This window comes from Psammomys obesus, unplaced genomic scaffold, assembly GCF_907164565.1.
Source record: "Psammomys obesus unplaced genomic scaffold, mPsaObe1.curated_primary_1811, whole genome shotgun sequence".
NCBI lineage: Eukaryota > Metazoa > Chordata > Mammalia > Rodentia > Muridae > Psammomys > Psammomys obesus.
In genome coordinates, this window is record NW_026585580.1 from 2,496,420 (window position 1) to 2,512,866 (window position 16,447).

At 43.9% G+C, this 16,447-nt stretch overlaps 1 pseudogene; it reads right to left on the reverse strand.

Annotated features, from left to right (window-relative positions):
• Positions 1–15,093: 15,093 nt before the first annotated feature.
• LOC129677663 (60S ribosomal protein L27-like) lies at positions 15,094–15,496 on the reverse strand (annotated as a pseudogene).
• Positions 15,497–16,447: the final 951 nt, after the last annotated feature.

Genomic DNA, 16,447 nt, shown 5'->3' on the forward strand with positions numbered 1-16,447 from the left:
CTGTGTAAGGGCAGGGATTATTTTGCCTATTCCCGGTTCCACAAAAGTGAAGTTCCCTGGGCTACTCAACTGAGTCACTTGACTATGCTCAGTGAAACGGAAGTGACATAATGGCATAGGGCATCTTAAAAGGAGGGCACTCAAATGCAGAGAGGTTCAAATGAGAATCCTCTGGGAGTAGCAAATTCTTAGTCTCCTTTCCAGGCCTCAGAGTCTCTAGGTCTAAGAGTCTCTGCTTCTAGGAATTGATCCTGACATTGGAGAAACACCAGCATGTCACTTAGAAGCCATTGTGAACAACCTTCACTCCGACTCGGTAAAATGGTCACAGAACTGAGGAAAAACTCAGATCTGAGCCCAGTTTCTATGCCTTATGAGTGGCACAACCTAGGCAAAGCTGCTTTGCTGTGGAAGCCCCATTTGTAAAATGGTAATGAGGCGCTTCTCATAGGATCCTAAAAAAGGACAGGGAGAAAAATATGTAGAACAAATGTGAAGCGCAAGAGTTAACACTAGTCATGGGAAGCAAAGGTTTCACCATAGACTACCTGAGTCTTCAGACTGAATGGCAAGGAATTCAGCTGTAACTCGTGATCCTCTCCCTATGGCCCATTCTGGCCACATAGGCTTCTTGGACCCTTGTATCTGTATGACAGCATTTGCAAACATACACCCCACCCCCGCCTTGAGTACTAAGAATCGGACCTCTCTCATCAATGTTTCATCTAAAAATCAAGATTTAAAGGCCAGGGTGGAAAGCATCCAGCGGCCACATGCCTGGCCCACCACCACGAAGTGCAGGCCAGGGGCAGGCGCTATGAGGAGCAAGTATGTGGTGGTGAGATGGGAGAGAAAGAGAAGCAGAGGATTTGAGCGCTATGAAGAGAGTCAGAGCTGTGAAGAGCAGCCTGCTGTGAGAGGCCTGCACCACCACCTTAGACCGTGGTGCTGTCTGGGCCTGGGCTGTCACGAAGGGCCATGTCTGGGTCCATCCCTTCCTGCAGCAGGGGTCTGCGTTGATGTTGATGGCCCGTGTTACCTCCAAAAGCCATGTGGACATACATGGTGTGGGCTGCCATCTGAAGCCATGTTGACGTCTGAGAGCTGCACTGGGCTGGCCCTGCTCCCTTTGGCCTGCATCACTCACTTCCACTCCTCCCTTGAACAGCCATGGAGAGGTTGGCCTGGTGGCATGGGCACAGGAGAGCTGATGGGCTGGTGGAACTTGTGAAGGGGTCTGTCTTGTAGAACCAAAGCCACAGGATCTCCATGACAAAGGGCAACATTGGCATATAGATGGGGAAAATGCTTGGCTGGGCCAGCTCATAGCCCTGGATCTGGGCCTGGGTGATAACTGAGTTGTCAGCCCACCGGGCCATGTGGACGTCCATGGTTTAGGCTGCCATCTAAAGTTACGTGGATGTCTGAGGACTGCACTGAGCTGGCCCTGCCCCTCACAGATCCAGCCCTTCCATATTTGCCCTCCACCTTTGTGACCTGCTCCCAAAAGAAAATAAAAAATTAAATCAAGAAAAATATCACCATGAAAGCTACAGTGTGTCATAGAGTGTCACACAATATATACTTTTGTAAAAAGAGCTTTACTTGCAAATGTTGATTGCAATGAGTCGTTGGTCTGATTTGAGGCCTCTTGCTCCTACTACACTATCAATGATTGATAGGATATCCACAAAGGTGGAGGGCAAATATGGAAGGACCAGAAAATGGGTGGGATTGGGGTACATGATGTAAAATTTACAAAGAATTAACAAAAATTATGAAAAATGAGATTTAACCTTGTAATAACAGCAATATGTATTTTTCGGGGAAACAAGTATTTTAAATGTAGTTTCATCCCCCTAAAAGACATTAAGATGTCATACCATTGGTGTCTCTTCCCTTTTAACAGAAAAAGAACTGAGACTGCCTGAATAGCTCAGTCAGAAAAACAAAAGTGGAGGGGGGTGGGGAAATAAGACACAGGGAAATTAAGAACTTGTTCAAGACAGTGTTTTAGCCAATTTGAATCAGGCGTTTGGGTCCCAGATCCTGTGTCCCTCAGTGCTACATCTCACTCACTCCTGTGATGAACACATCCTGTGGTCCTTCCTTTCCCATGCTGCCCTGTTTTTGGAGTCCACATATGTGTAAATATGGCATAGTCTCCCATCAGCCTGGCCGGTGCCTTTCTTGTTGCCTTGAGCTGGCTTTTTTTCTTTTTATTTTTTTATTATTAGATACATTTTATTAACTCTGTATCCCAGCTGTATCCCACTTCCTCATTCCCTCCCAATCCCACCCTCCCTCATCTTTCAGCTGGCTTTTAATGCCAAGAAACCTTGGTTGTGTTTGCGAATGTAGACGGTAGCACACAAACTCGAATGTGAAATATCAGTTCAGGAAAGAATCCACACACACGTTCACACAAGAAAATCACAACAGACCTACTCTGAAGCCTGCAGCTAGGATGTGACTGTGACACTGAGTGTAGGAAATACAGGAGAGTGAATCTCTGGGTGAAGGAAGGTAGGAACTGGGCAGGGGGAGAGGATGGGCAGCTCTCCAGCTCTTCTCCTGATAGATACAAAAGCAGGCTGATCTCGATCCCACAGGAATATTACGGAGGCTAGTTAGGCTCTCTCAGGGGCACCTAAAAGTACTGGCACATTTTGTTGGCTTCTCATCACTTACCAGCATTCCTTGTTTCAGGCAGTGTAGGCAAGCGAGGTAAGGATAACTATCTTGCTCTAGAACAATGAAAGCAAATCTAGAGAGCGGGCTGGAGTAGAAGATACGCCCAGGATCTAATCATCCCAATGACGAGTGAAGGGCCCCCTGCAAAACCTTTAAATGACCAAGCAGAAATGGCAGCTTTTCCCTCTCCTCTAAAATATTGTCTGAAGGCAATAAATAATCTGAGAGACAGGAATGCAAACTCTGTCCGTAGTATTAAAGGAAGGTGGTGATTCTGGAAGATGCAAAAAGACTCAAATCCAGAGATAGAAACAGTTCTCTGAAGTGAGCTGCACTCCCAAGAGGCAAATTCCACAGTCCAGGGTTGCAGGAGCTTACCTCCACCTTACCTGGCACCAAGAAAATTCGAGAAATTGGTTATGGATAAAGAATCCTACAGCTAAGCCATAAATGTATCTAGAAGTCTGTTCATAAAATAGGACTGAGAATATGTGGTCCAAGAGTTCCTATCACTCAAATTACTGTTCGAGTGGAGAAACTTACTACAAGACACACTTCAGCCCATCAGAACTGATGGCAAGGCTGCAAAGGACAGACTGGCAGAAAGCTCTAAGCTGATTTCTCAGAGCGAACATAAAACAAAACAGGGAGCACAGAGGGCACACTTCAAATGCTGAAATATAGATGGTTTTCCTGATGTGATGAATAAAATTGAAGAGGGGAAGAGCAATAAATGATGAGAGAGATCATGGGATGGTGAAGACCTGATCTTTGATGGATCAGAATGAAAACAGCATATGAAATTAGTAAGTATAATAAACATGAAGGCAAACACAATATAAGATCAACAAAATGGTGGGAGATGCAAGGTGAAAAGAATGGAGATGATGAAGATATTGAAGATTAAAATATAGATTTTTCTTTTTTTAGCAAAAGGATAGAAAGAAAAAAGGATACTGAAGTCATAGCCACAGGCTATGATGTTAGTGGGAGGAAATAGAACCTTTACCAGATGGGGCCCAGCAGAAGTAAATTAGGTCTCTGAGTGCCTGCCCTTAAAGAGGACATGAGGGTACTGGAGAGGTACATGGTTTTTACTGGTACTGACTGCTCTGCCAGAGAATGTGAGTTCAGTTACAAGCGCCCAATGGTTCTCAACCTCCTGTAACATCCAGGGGATCTGATGCCCCCTGCGAACCTCAGTGCGCACCTGCACACATGTGGCCTATACACACACTTACCTAAAAATAAAATCTTAATAAAGGTGGCATGGGTGACCCAGCCCCATTCTGCCTCCTTGGCTTCCATACACCATGAGGTGAGCAGCCGTCTCTGCAGCACCATGTTCTGCCTCCCCACAGGCCCAAAGTGATGTGAAGAACTGACCAGGAACCTTTCCAAGACATGAGCTAAGACAGAGCTCGCCGCCTTTTAAAGCAGTTTTATTTCCAACATTTAGTAATAGCGACAGAGCAAAACAACATACTTATCCATGCAATGATCAAAGGGAAACTTTATTCTGGAATATGGAAATGCTTCTCTTTAAGCCTGGGAACAAGAGGTCGTGGAATGCTGACCTGCTATGCATGAAGCCCTGGGTTCTAATCCTACCATCGCATATACTGAACAGGGTGGCACTCCCCTGCAATTCCAGCACTCTGGCGGGGGCCACAGAAGGATCTGAAGTTCGAAGTCATGCTTAGCTCAATAGTGAGTTTAAGGACAGCCTGAGACACTGGTCTCAAAAAAGAAAAAGAAAAAAAAAAGGAAGGATGGAGGGAAGGAATGAAGGAAAAGTAGGGAAGGACAAAGCAAGAGAAAGAAAAACATGGATGCCCACTGTTGTCATTTTATTCAATATTTATGAGAGAGAGAGTAGAAAGAAACAAGTGATTTATCGTTCATTGTAAATAGCACCCAATTCTTATCATAGGAAACACAGAAGAATGTAACACACAAAGCTCTAAGCCAATATTAAAAAGTCAATTGCTTTTCTACTCACAGGCCCTAATAGAAATGGTTTCTAATGACATCATGTTCAATAGCAACAAAAGATATACTTGTATACACAAAAATCTAAACATGCAGAAAACCTCTAGGAAGGAATTGTAGAATTGTATTTCGAAGCATAAAGGAAAATATATGATTGCATAGGAAGGCAATATTTACAAATCTTCTTTACCAACTGATAAACTGCAATTTCAGTACAACCCAAACAGCGTTTTCCTAAGGAGTTGGGGGAAAACCAACTTAAATTTGTATGAAAAAGCAAACAACTAAAAGAAAAACAGGTGGAGGAATTGGTTCTACAAGACACGGAGATTCCCCGCGAAATAATACTAATTAGGATAAATTAAGACGGGACAGAATTGGAACAAGTACAGATATATTGATCACTAGAGGGAACTGAGAGCCCAGAGCAGACGGGAACGAGAAACAGAACTCACTTCAGAAACAGAATGCCAGATCAGCGGGGAAAGGAGAATGGATTTAGCAAATGGCACAGTGGAGAGGCAGTGGGTTGACTAGCCATTCATAACGTACACATGAAATTGGATTCCTACCCCATACCACATAAAAATGTGATGCCAATCAGACTGAAGACAAAACTTACAGGACATGAAGAATCTGCCTTTTATATCTGGGCAGGGGCGGGATTTCATAAGTAACCACAAAAGGTGTGATGGTCAAGGCTGGGCTAGTAAGCAAATTTAAAATTAAGAACCACCCACAGGAAATCAGCACAAGGACGGTGGAAAGATGAAGTGGCACCGCTAGAGAGGATGCTGCTAGCACACACAGCCCACAAGAGCGTGGTCGCGACATTTCTTCCATCTTAAAAAAGGAAGCCCAATCCCAGATAAGAGGGCACACAAGAAACTGCCTCCACGGACCCGTTAGAGGGGAGGTCACAGTAAGAGAGAGATGGACTCTGTCCCAAAGAGAGGAAGGACTTTGGAACTCCCCGGAGGGTAACAGCAGGATACCTGAAAACAGAAGAGAAAAAGGTAGACAGAGTAAACCGGGCTGAGCACAGGCAAGTGTGACGAGCCGTGCAGCTTGGCCGTGGAGGAGAAAAAGCCTCACCCGAGCCGTGAGGAGAGTGGTCCTGGCAGGGGGAGACTGGCGGTCACAGCCTTGGAGTGAGCCCAGATCAACAACCCTCGCGTCTAATTGCAAGGAGGCAGATCTCATCAACTGAGAAGAACCCTGGGTCTGACAGCCGTGAAGCTGAGGACAGCAGGTGGGTCACTCTCCGGAGCTAGCTGCCTATCTGCCGCTCACGGCTCTAGAGTAGGACACACCAACGGTCAGCTTCACACCCGCAGCTGCGTCCCCACGTCACGCGGTTACCACCCAGGAGCTCTTACAAACGCAGTGCCAGCTCTCAGCATCCCTTAGTTGCCCTGTAGGTCTTTGCATAGGGTTGAGGCTTCCTGAGCTGCCTCCGTCCACTTGTATCGTCCCTGTTTCGGTCACATTTAGGCAGTCATCTTGGTAAGACCTCGTGGGTATAGCTTTTCACATTTCTAGGAGCTACAACCTCTCAGCAAGCTTCCTCTTCCTTCGTCTCTTGCAATCTTTCTTCCCCGACTTCCACAATGATGCCCGAGTCTGGGGTACAAGAGTTGTGTTATAGATGTAGCCATTGGGGCTGGAGTCGTTACTCTGCCTTTTGACTGGCTGTGGCTTTCTGTAATGGCCTCTGTTCACGTCAAAGAGAAGTTTTCTTGATGAGAGGTGAGGGTTACACTTACATATGGGTATAAGGACCCATATGAAAAAGGTACTTAGTGATTATTTGAGTTCAGGAAAGTGACAGTTGTTATCCAATAGAAATGGCCAGCCTTGAAAGCCAGCCTTGAAAACATATACATATAGGTAACATTATACAGCCTGGGAAGCTTGTATTTGTATGTGTAGAAACACACAGAAACACCTACACAGGCATATAAATGTAACAACAATTAAAGAAAAAGAGACAGTAAATTTGAAAGAAGCAAGTGGGCGCACGGACGGGTTTGCAGGAAAGAAAGAGAAAATGATGCAATTATATTATAGTCCAAGAAATGTTTTAAAAATACTAAAAATACAGTGCCAGGCCCTTTGCCGAGACAGATCTCAGTGCTTATGGTTGCCTCCTCTGCTCCAAACTAAAACATTAGCCACACCAGGGATATTGGGGGGAGTGGAAGAACTGGTCCTGCTGAGAGACAGCAATACTAAATTTGGCCAGCAGAGGCCCCTGGTACACAAAGATGGGAAGCTACTAATGTGAGGATAGCTCTGGTGGACCTCAGCAGCTTGCCCAAGACAGGGTCAGCACAGACCACAGGCAAGATGCACAGGTGCGCCCCCATTCATATAACCAACGGTGCAGCTGGCCTCCTTCATTCAAATAACCAACGGTGCAGCCGACCACCCAACCAACGGTGCAGCTGGCCTCCTTCATTCAAATAACCAACGGTGCAGCCGACCACCCAACCAACGGTGCAGCTGGCCTCCTTCATTCAAATAACCAATGCTGCAGCCGACCACCCAACCAACGGTGCAGCTGGCCTCCTTGGGACCAGCAAAATGGCTCAGTGCATTAAGGAACTTGCCTTAAGCCTGACCCACCCGAGTTCAATCCCAGGGACCCAGGCAGCAGAAGGTGAAAAACGATCTTTGCAAATTATCTTCTGACCTCTACACACGTGCTGGCCACCAAATAAATAAACGTAACAAAAACATTTAAATAGATATGGTTTTATTTCATACGTTCTCCTGGACTGTTGCATGCTCGCTCAAGCGAAGACCATAGACACAAGCAGCCTGAGAACAAGCAAGACAGAAACACCCAGTGCACAGATAGATGCAGAATCACAGACCTGGAAAGCTACATAGGGAGCAGGGGCCTGCAGAGCACACTCAGGACACAGGATTCTACCCAGGCGGGAAGAATCCTAAGGTGATGCCCCACAGAGGCTGAGTCTCCACAGAGACAATGCAGACTGCCCAACCTCGTCCAATGGATTGGAGCAGGATGTGCTTCTCAGCAGAATTAAGTCCACAAACAACTACGGTGTCAGAGGAGCACTGTCTACAGCTATTAGCAACCAAGACACACTGGCTCATGGCAGAATACCTTCTGTTTTAGTTTATTTAAGGTGTTTCTTCCTCATCTTCGTTCCTGCATATCTGTTGGTTTTGCTTCGGTGTTTATATTTCTTGATTAGGTTTCACGAGTGTTGTTTCTACTCTCTATTGTGCTCTCTCTACTTTCCCTCTTGCTCTTGCTTCCCTTTCTGTGTCTCTCCCTGATCCTATCTACTTCTTTCTTAAGATCTCTATTATTTTTTTTCAATTATGTCTCGGGTGGGGGGAGCAGGGATGCACATGAGAGCAGGTACCCATTTGGTTCAGAAAAGAATGGCACCTTCCCCTGGCACTGGAGTCACAGGTGGTTGTCACTCCTGACAGGGATGCTGGGAACCAAACGTAGACCTTCTGTAAAAGCAGCACCTGATTTTTAAACACTGTCTTCGTTAGAATTATTATTACTGTGACAAAGCACCGTAACCAAAGCACCTTGTGAAGGAAAGGGTTTATTTGGCTTGCATATACTGAATCTGAATCACAGTCTACTGAGGGAAGCTGAGGCAGGGACTCAAACCGGGCAGGAACATGGAGTTGTGCTATGTACTGGCTTGCTGATCATGCCTCCACTAGCCTATTTTCTTACAGAATCCAGACAAGGGTGGCACCATTCATCAATCACTAATTAAGAAAATGTCCTGCAGGCTTCCCTGCCTACAGCCAAATCTTACAGAGGCAATTTCTTCATTAGGGTTCCTTTCTTTCACATGAAGGGCTTTAGCTTGTGTCAAGTTGACATAAAAACAAGCTGGGAAAACCACTGAGCCATCTCTCAAGCCACCCCCCCCCATATACTTCATAATCATGATTTTAATAGCTTTCCAGTTTTTAAGCTCTGGTTACCATAGCAGTATCTCAATTCTCCACCCTTCTATTTCTATCCCCTCCCCCATTGTTTCTTTACCATTCTTAACTAATTCCTAGGCTTTGCTTGTTTTCTCCCCATTCTTCCTCATCCTAATCTACCTCACCCTGAATGGCTTTGGAGAGTCATCTAATTAGAGAAATTAGGGAATGAGGAAGAGACAAATACGTGGGCACAAAGAAAAGGTGGGATTGGATGGGTGAGGCGCTCACACAGAGAAGCCACAGCGTCCCTGATGCTCGGCAGGTTTATCATACACCGTTGAACAGGAAAGCAGGGTTGTTGATGAACAAGAAGGCAGGATATTACACACACCTAAACAAAGAGGCAGGGTTTTATAGACAGCTGAACAAGGAGGCAGGGTTAGCTCAGCTTCATAGAAACAGTCTCTGTACTGGATGTGGGGCTAGCCGTGGTGAGTGTTTCCTTCACGTACTATTAAGATCTGGACATGGAGCAGAAGAAGGCTTTGCCATCCTTCTGAGCCTTTCATGCAGGGAAAGCTTTGCCACTGCTACAGGCCTGAGGCATTGAGTCCTCGACATGGCTGTGCCCATGTCAACAGCACACATTCACCCAGCACTTAGCCCTCACGGTAAACAACGTCCTGGTATAAACATACTGCGTTTGCTTCTTTAGAGCCTGAAATGCTGTAAATTAAGGGGAAGTTGCTTGGTGCTGACTCTTCATTTCCTGGTGACTGAATTGTAATAAATCCACCTGCTGGGGCTGTTTCTGCAGCCACTGTTCTTCTCAGGGTTCTGCTGGATATTATGACATGTAACTACCTTCAGGAACGGGTAAAGGTGGACTAAAGGCCTGAGGTTTTTACGTTTCATTCTAAGCTCTTTTGTGTCTTTTGTTGATGTTGTACATGTGGGTATATCACTTGCTTTTTTAAAAGATAATTTTTCGCAAATAAAGCAGTCATAGCTAATGGTAAATCCAAAAACCTAAAATCAGGGGATCAGGAAAGAGTACAGCTTATATTTCATCTCAAAACCAGACCCAGGCAGAAGGAATGTAGGAAAAATCACACACAAATGTGACTGTGGACATCTATAAGTAGAGGAGCCCAGGAGCTCTGGATGCTCTTACTCAGACAAGGTGAAAGATGGAGACCAGGTGGTCTGACCCCGGACACCATCGTCATTCTCTCCCATCACCATCAGAAAGCTTTCGTTTGCTTCCAGCATAAGGCAGAGGCAATGCCACGGCTAAGTGTGATCAAACAGAAAAACCTGGAATAGCAGGGTGGAAAGGAAAGTGAAGCAAGCAACTTAATTGCTGCTGCATGCACAGCCATGGTTTACCCAGTCCGGGCCTGTTATGTAATTCATGAGGCCAGGTGCTAGAGTACACAGGGCCACTTACTCACAAAATCAGGGGAATGTCTGCCCCACTAAGAAAAGTAATGTATCTGACCCTAGCCTATCAGGTCTCACCAGGACTGGCTGCATTGTCTTCCTCTGTGGCCTGGCAAGACTGCACCCCCAGAGGGAGGTGATCAGAGAGCCGGCCACTGAGTTCATGTAGGAGACAGCCCCTGTACCCCTTATTAGAAGGGGAAGAGTTCCTTCCCTATTAGTGAACTAGGGTAGGGGCATAGGGGGGATAAGAGGGAGGGATAGTGGGATTGAGAGGAGATGAGGGAGGGAGCCACAGCCAGGATACAAAGTGAATAAATTGTAATAAATAATAATTATTAATAAAAAAGAAAAAATCATCTATATCCTCAAACAACACATTATAAAACAAGTATAGTTTCAATTATCTTGGGGGGGAAAAGGAAAGGTAAAATAAAGCAGAAGGCTCTGTCCTTCTGCAGCTCCCTCAACTTGTCATGATTTGCATTTTCTAAGGAAGGACAGTCTAAGTCAAGAGAAATTCCATTTTTGAATCATAAGCATGAATTTTAAAGCTCATCTCTATATTGCATATTGAATACACTTAACTCACAAAAGTCGTGATATGATACAATTCATATGTTGAAGTTCATATACACAGGTATATTTTATTTTTACCATAACAGTAGAAATACCACACAGAATCAACTGTCTGATTTTACTTTCTAATGTGCACTCATTTTGCCAACAAAATTTGTTTTCCGCTTATTGACAAGTAAAGACAGACTGAAAGGAAAGGGAAATGTGGGTCCTGCCTCTCCCTTTTTTATGTCATTAATGTCTCTTTGAGTGCTTGGCTGATGCAGATAAGTGGCATGAACGAGAAAGAATATGGCTGGAATGCTTGATCATCCCTGTCTTTTAGAAAGCCACTGCCTGTCCCACCATGCACACACACACACTGGTTCAAATGGAAAGCACGGCTTTTTAGGAGTATCAGTGCTGATGCTCTTTCATTCATTGTTCATTCTTACTCAGCATCTTTACAATGACTCTGGACATTTAAAGATGGATGGATGGATGGATGGATGGATGGATGGATGGATGGATGGATGGATGAATAATGTAGATAGGTAGGTAGGTAGATAAATAGATAGATAGAGATAAAACTGAGTGGTTGATATGATGCATACATATGGTAGACACACACACACAGAGCATTCTTAGTTTTATTGCCATGTACACCAATCCACTAGGATCTAATGCCCACAACACATCCTAAAGACCACATGCAAGCGCCATGAAAAGAGCTAGTGGCGTGCTTGTCATCTCTGCTCAACTGCAGACTTCATTCATTTCTTCAGTCTTGACTTACAAAAAGCAAGGCAAGCAATAAAACCATGAAGAATTCCACTCTGGTGACAACCACACATTGAATCTATCATGACGCCCTTCTGAGCACAGGCCGTGTGCCCCTGCGTGTGTCAAACATCCGAGTAGCCTGCCCTGCGTCTGGCCTACTATTAAAGGAAAAACTCTGCAGAGCAAGCTCCTTCTCACCAGTGTTTTCCTCGTCTGCTTAATATCACAGCAAATGCTTCTGCAGTGCGTTATTAGAGTCATCAGTTGAAAACATGTCTAAAGGACGAGGAGGACGCTGTAAATTTTTATTTTTTTCAGGGTCCTACTTTATCAGTTCATTAACAACGTGTCTCAGTGTGAGAGAACAGGACAGGCTTCTACGAGCTCTGAGTCACACTGTTTCTGGAATCCTATGGTTATTAATGCAGGCTATGGAAATTTCCCCTGAAGAATTGAGTGTGAATACTTAAGTCAAGAGTGACTCTTCGGGGAATCTATTCAAACTGATAGATTCTGGGATTAGTATGCGCTGGGGAAACAGGGGGATTTGGGAGTGCTGCTGGCTCCCATTCTCCACGTGAAGCTTGTCAAAACATCTCGGTTTCCCCGCACCACTTGTTTTGTGGGGTACTGGAGAACACATGATGGGAAGAAGGTGTTTCAATCATTGTGATGTGCCCACTGAGAGCTTTTTCAAAGTGCGTTTCACTTCCAGTTGCCTACGAAACAAAGTTGGCTTTATTACTGAAAGCCGCTAGTGGAGAGCCAACTTTCTCTATGTTGGATAGGATGTTTGGAGTACAAATATGCCCTTGCAAGTGAGTTGAGGCAAGTGCAGAGGGTTGGTGAAAGTATTTAGCATAAGGCCCCTGTGTGATTTAAATACAAAGGCCAGACAGAATTCTCCTAATTCTTAGAAACTGCTCAGTAAGTGTTCATCGTTATCCTTATTAGCTGTTATTTCAGCTTCCCAGTACACTTTGGGGCGGTCTACACGTCCCTTGTCAAGCACCCTTTACTATTATCTTCCCAGAATCCCACGCAAGACATTAAAGGAGATTCCTCCTGGCACGTCTTTCAGACATACCCCCTCCCCCACCGTAGGCATCTCATATTAAATAACTGCCCCTTCAATTTATCAAAAAGTCCACAAGATGGAAAGTTTAACAAGCTTATTTGAGCTGTATGCCTTTACCCAAGAACACAGGCTGCGGTAACCATTCTTACAGGGCCGTTGTCATGGGTGCTGTCTTATCTTGCTCATACCAGGATTTCTTTTCACCAGAAGAAGAAAGTTAAAGTCTAAATCTCCCAGGCTTTTAGAAGATGTGTCCCCATATCTCTAGAAAACAGAGCTAGAACTGGTAGCACGACCATAGTCTGAACCACAAAAAGAACCCTGTGCTCGAATGCCATGCCATGCAAGCCCTCGCATTTCGGGGACATTTCACAGTAAACTTACCAGCAGCCCTCCCGCCTCTACCTGTGAGGCTAGTCTGAGAAGCTACTTGTCCATCTACCGTACCTCATCCCAAGTGAATGCTCACCTTCGTAATTGTCCTCAATGCCTCAGCCTAGTCCTTTTCTTCCCAAGTAAAGGCATAAGACCCTGCGTGTGTGAGAGGCAGAGAGGCTTGCAGAGATGACCCAAAGTAAGTGCCTAAGATGCCATAGGTGTGAGAGGCTTGCAAAGCTTGCCAAGCGGGGCAAAGTTCAGAGCCTCCAAGGAGAGAAATTAAATTAACGAGTAAATAGCCTGTCAAGATGAGAAATAAGAAGATAAATTCGGAAATGATTTTTTTTTTTTACCTGAAACAAAATGAAATAGCATATGTAAAAAATCCATGGGCTACAGTGAAAACAGTACTTGGAGAGGGATCTCTAGCTTCATTTGCTTATATTCAAAACATGAAATTCTCTATTAAAGTTAATAATCTTAGCTTTGACCTTAAAAATGTCGAAGGAAACCATGTTAAACACAAAGTGAACAGAAGGAAGTAAATAAATAGAAAGCAGGTATCAATACCTAAGCAACACTGAGAGAGACTAAATTAATGCAGAAAAATGTTGTTTCCTTAGGATTAATGAAATGTATAAACACATAGTAATATCAATCAATAAACAAAACATAAATTACTAGTTCCCAAAATGACAGCCAAGGACTGTTTACTGAAGCGATGTACTGATAACGAGATTAAGGGGCTACAATAAATATGTCAATAAGCTAAAGGTCAAATTACCAAAATTTTTAAAAAGTTTATTTTTAAAATATGAAAGCCAGGTGTGATGGTGCATGTTTCTAATTCCAGCACTCAGGTTTAAAGATTACCACAAGTTCAGGGCTAAGCTAGATAGTAACATCGTGTCTCAAGAGGTGGCCAGAGTATCAGTCTCAGGAAAGACCCCTGTGCTCAGATTTTTTGGTTCTGTTGCTCTCCCTGTGGAGTTCCTGTCCTCTCCAGATCTTACTGTTTCCCAATTCTTTCATAAGATTTCCTGCACTCTGCCCAAAGGTTGCCCATAAGTCTCAGCATCTGCATTGATAGTCTGCAGGGCAGAGCCTTTCAGAGGTCCTCTGTGTCAAGGACTATGCATGGAGATAACCTAAGACCCCTGCACAAATGTAGCCATGGCAGTTCAGTATCCAAGTAGGTTCCATTGTAATAGGAACAGGGACTGTCTGTGACATGAACTGATTGGCCTGCTCTTTGATCACCTCCCCCTGAGGGGGAAGCAGCATTACCAGGCCACAGAAGAAGACAATGCAGCCACTCCTGATGAGACCTAATTGACTAGGCTCAGAAGGAAGGAAAAGAAGACCTCCCCTATCAGTGGACTTGTGGAGGGGCATGCATGCAGAGGGTGGAGGAAGGGAGGGATTGGGACAGGAGGAGGGAGGGAACCAGAGGGGGATACAAAGTGAATAAAGTATAATTAATAAAGAATTTTTTTAAATAATAAAATAAAAAAAGAGGTGGGCAGAATCTGGGAGAAAATTAAAAAGCAGAAAAAAACATGACTAAAATATTGCATGAAAAATCATAATAAGAAGTTTTAGAAAAACTAAAAATTAAAATTAAATTAAATAATAAAATATGAACAGCCCTATATATGTTAAACAAACTGAGTTTAAAATTTTACCCCCTTCCATAAGCAGCAGCTCAGGTTCAGAGAGCTTTAGCAATAGAAGCTAAACCAAATTATTCTGGGAACAAAAACAAGACTAAAAAGCGTTTTCTAAGCAGTAAATTTAGTTTAAAGCTACAGTAATCACACACTGGGATATTTGTCTAAATACAAATGAACATGCTGACAAAGAAAATGGAGCAGAACATTCAGAAATAGACTCAAGATCACATGGCCAGTCAATTTTAACAAATACTAAGCAGTTTATATGATATGCTTATGTCTTCTGAGACTGTATTTGTTTTTACTTTCTATTTATGGACGTTTTGCCTACATGTACATTTGTGATCCTAGTGCATCCAGTCCTTGCAGAGGCCAGAAGGGGACGTTGGAGCCTCTGGAACTAGATTTATTCATGGTTGTTGGTAGTCATTTATACACTGAGAATTGAACCCTGGTCCTCTGGAAGAGCAGCCAGTGCTCTCAACTGCTGAGCCATCTCTCCAGCCACAAATATACAATATATATAATATACAATATAATATATAATAATAATAAGTGTAGAGTCTGGAAAAACCATTTGTTCTTCCCTGTCTTGTATCATTCCTCAGTCCTTATCTTGACTTCCTGCCCGGCCTTGCATTTCAGAGCTGGGTCTCTGAAGACATCCTTGTTGACCACAGTTTTGTCTAAGGGGATGTCCACAGAGTACCCTGTGGGCATAAGGTGATTGTAGTTAACAAATTTTCTCAAAGAACTTGATCTTTGATTTCTTGGTGATTTTCTTCCCGCCCAGAGCAGCTGTCATTCTTGGGGGATGGTGGTCAATTCCAGCCAGCAGGACCTAGCTATAAGGGCAGTCCAAGGTGCCATCATCAATATTCTTCATGATGATGGCTTTGCATTTGGAGTGGGATCCAGCCAGGACCAGCACCACTTTTCCAGGTTTCATGAAGTTGCCCATTTCCACAGCAAGCAGAAAGGAAAGAAGGGTCTATTTCTATTTCTTTAAGATGTATTTATTTTATGAGTATGAGTGTTTGGTCCAAATAGTCATGCCTTTTGCATGCAGATCCCCTGAAGAGGAATTAGAGGTGGTTGTAAAGCCATCATAAAGATGCTGGGAGCCAAACCTAGATCCTCTGGAACAGCACTCTTAACCACGGAGCCATTTGAGCTCCTATTTGTTTTTTAAGGCAGCTACCTGCTATTAGATTCCTGACTTGACACATGAGAAAACGGAGACACATGGAGGTGTATGACTGTGCCAGGGTTATAAGACAAGCAAGTAGCAAGGTCAGGCACCTTTAAAAGCATGTAGTCAGTTCCAACCCTCAGAGAATGTGTAATTGACGGATAAATGGTGCTATAAGTCAAACCTGTAATGTTAATATCCTAAGCTATGTCTAGGGAATAAAAGGCAGGTTTCTATAGTTTAATTGTTTATAATATTTAGTGATGAAATAGAGTTGCTAAGAAACGATCCTATGGACAACTTCAATTGTTTTCACTAACTGAAAATTAAAATAATATTTGATTAAGATTTAAAGCAGCAGTGTTGGAATCAAGTGATGCTGACGGCAGGAGAGGCCTATCCAGCTTGGAGAAGGATTTTTCTCAGTTACTGTGAGCATGATAAGCTAGTCAGCCCTAATGGGCTTTTCTCTCTTCTTTAGTGTCTGAGATGGAGCATAGGACCCCACACACTTGTCAAGCGCTCCACATTTGGCTACCTGCCCTACAAATTCCCCACACCTTTTACCATTTGTATATTCTCCAGAGATCCTGTTCTCCTTTGTCTATACCCATAATGCATCGCGTCACCGCTCCTTTCACTATCCCAACACCCCAAGCTCTCCATATTTATAGGGTGATAGATTTACATTATGATAATTGTCTAGGTAGTTTCTGTTGC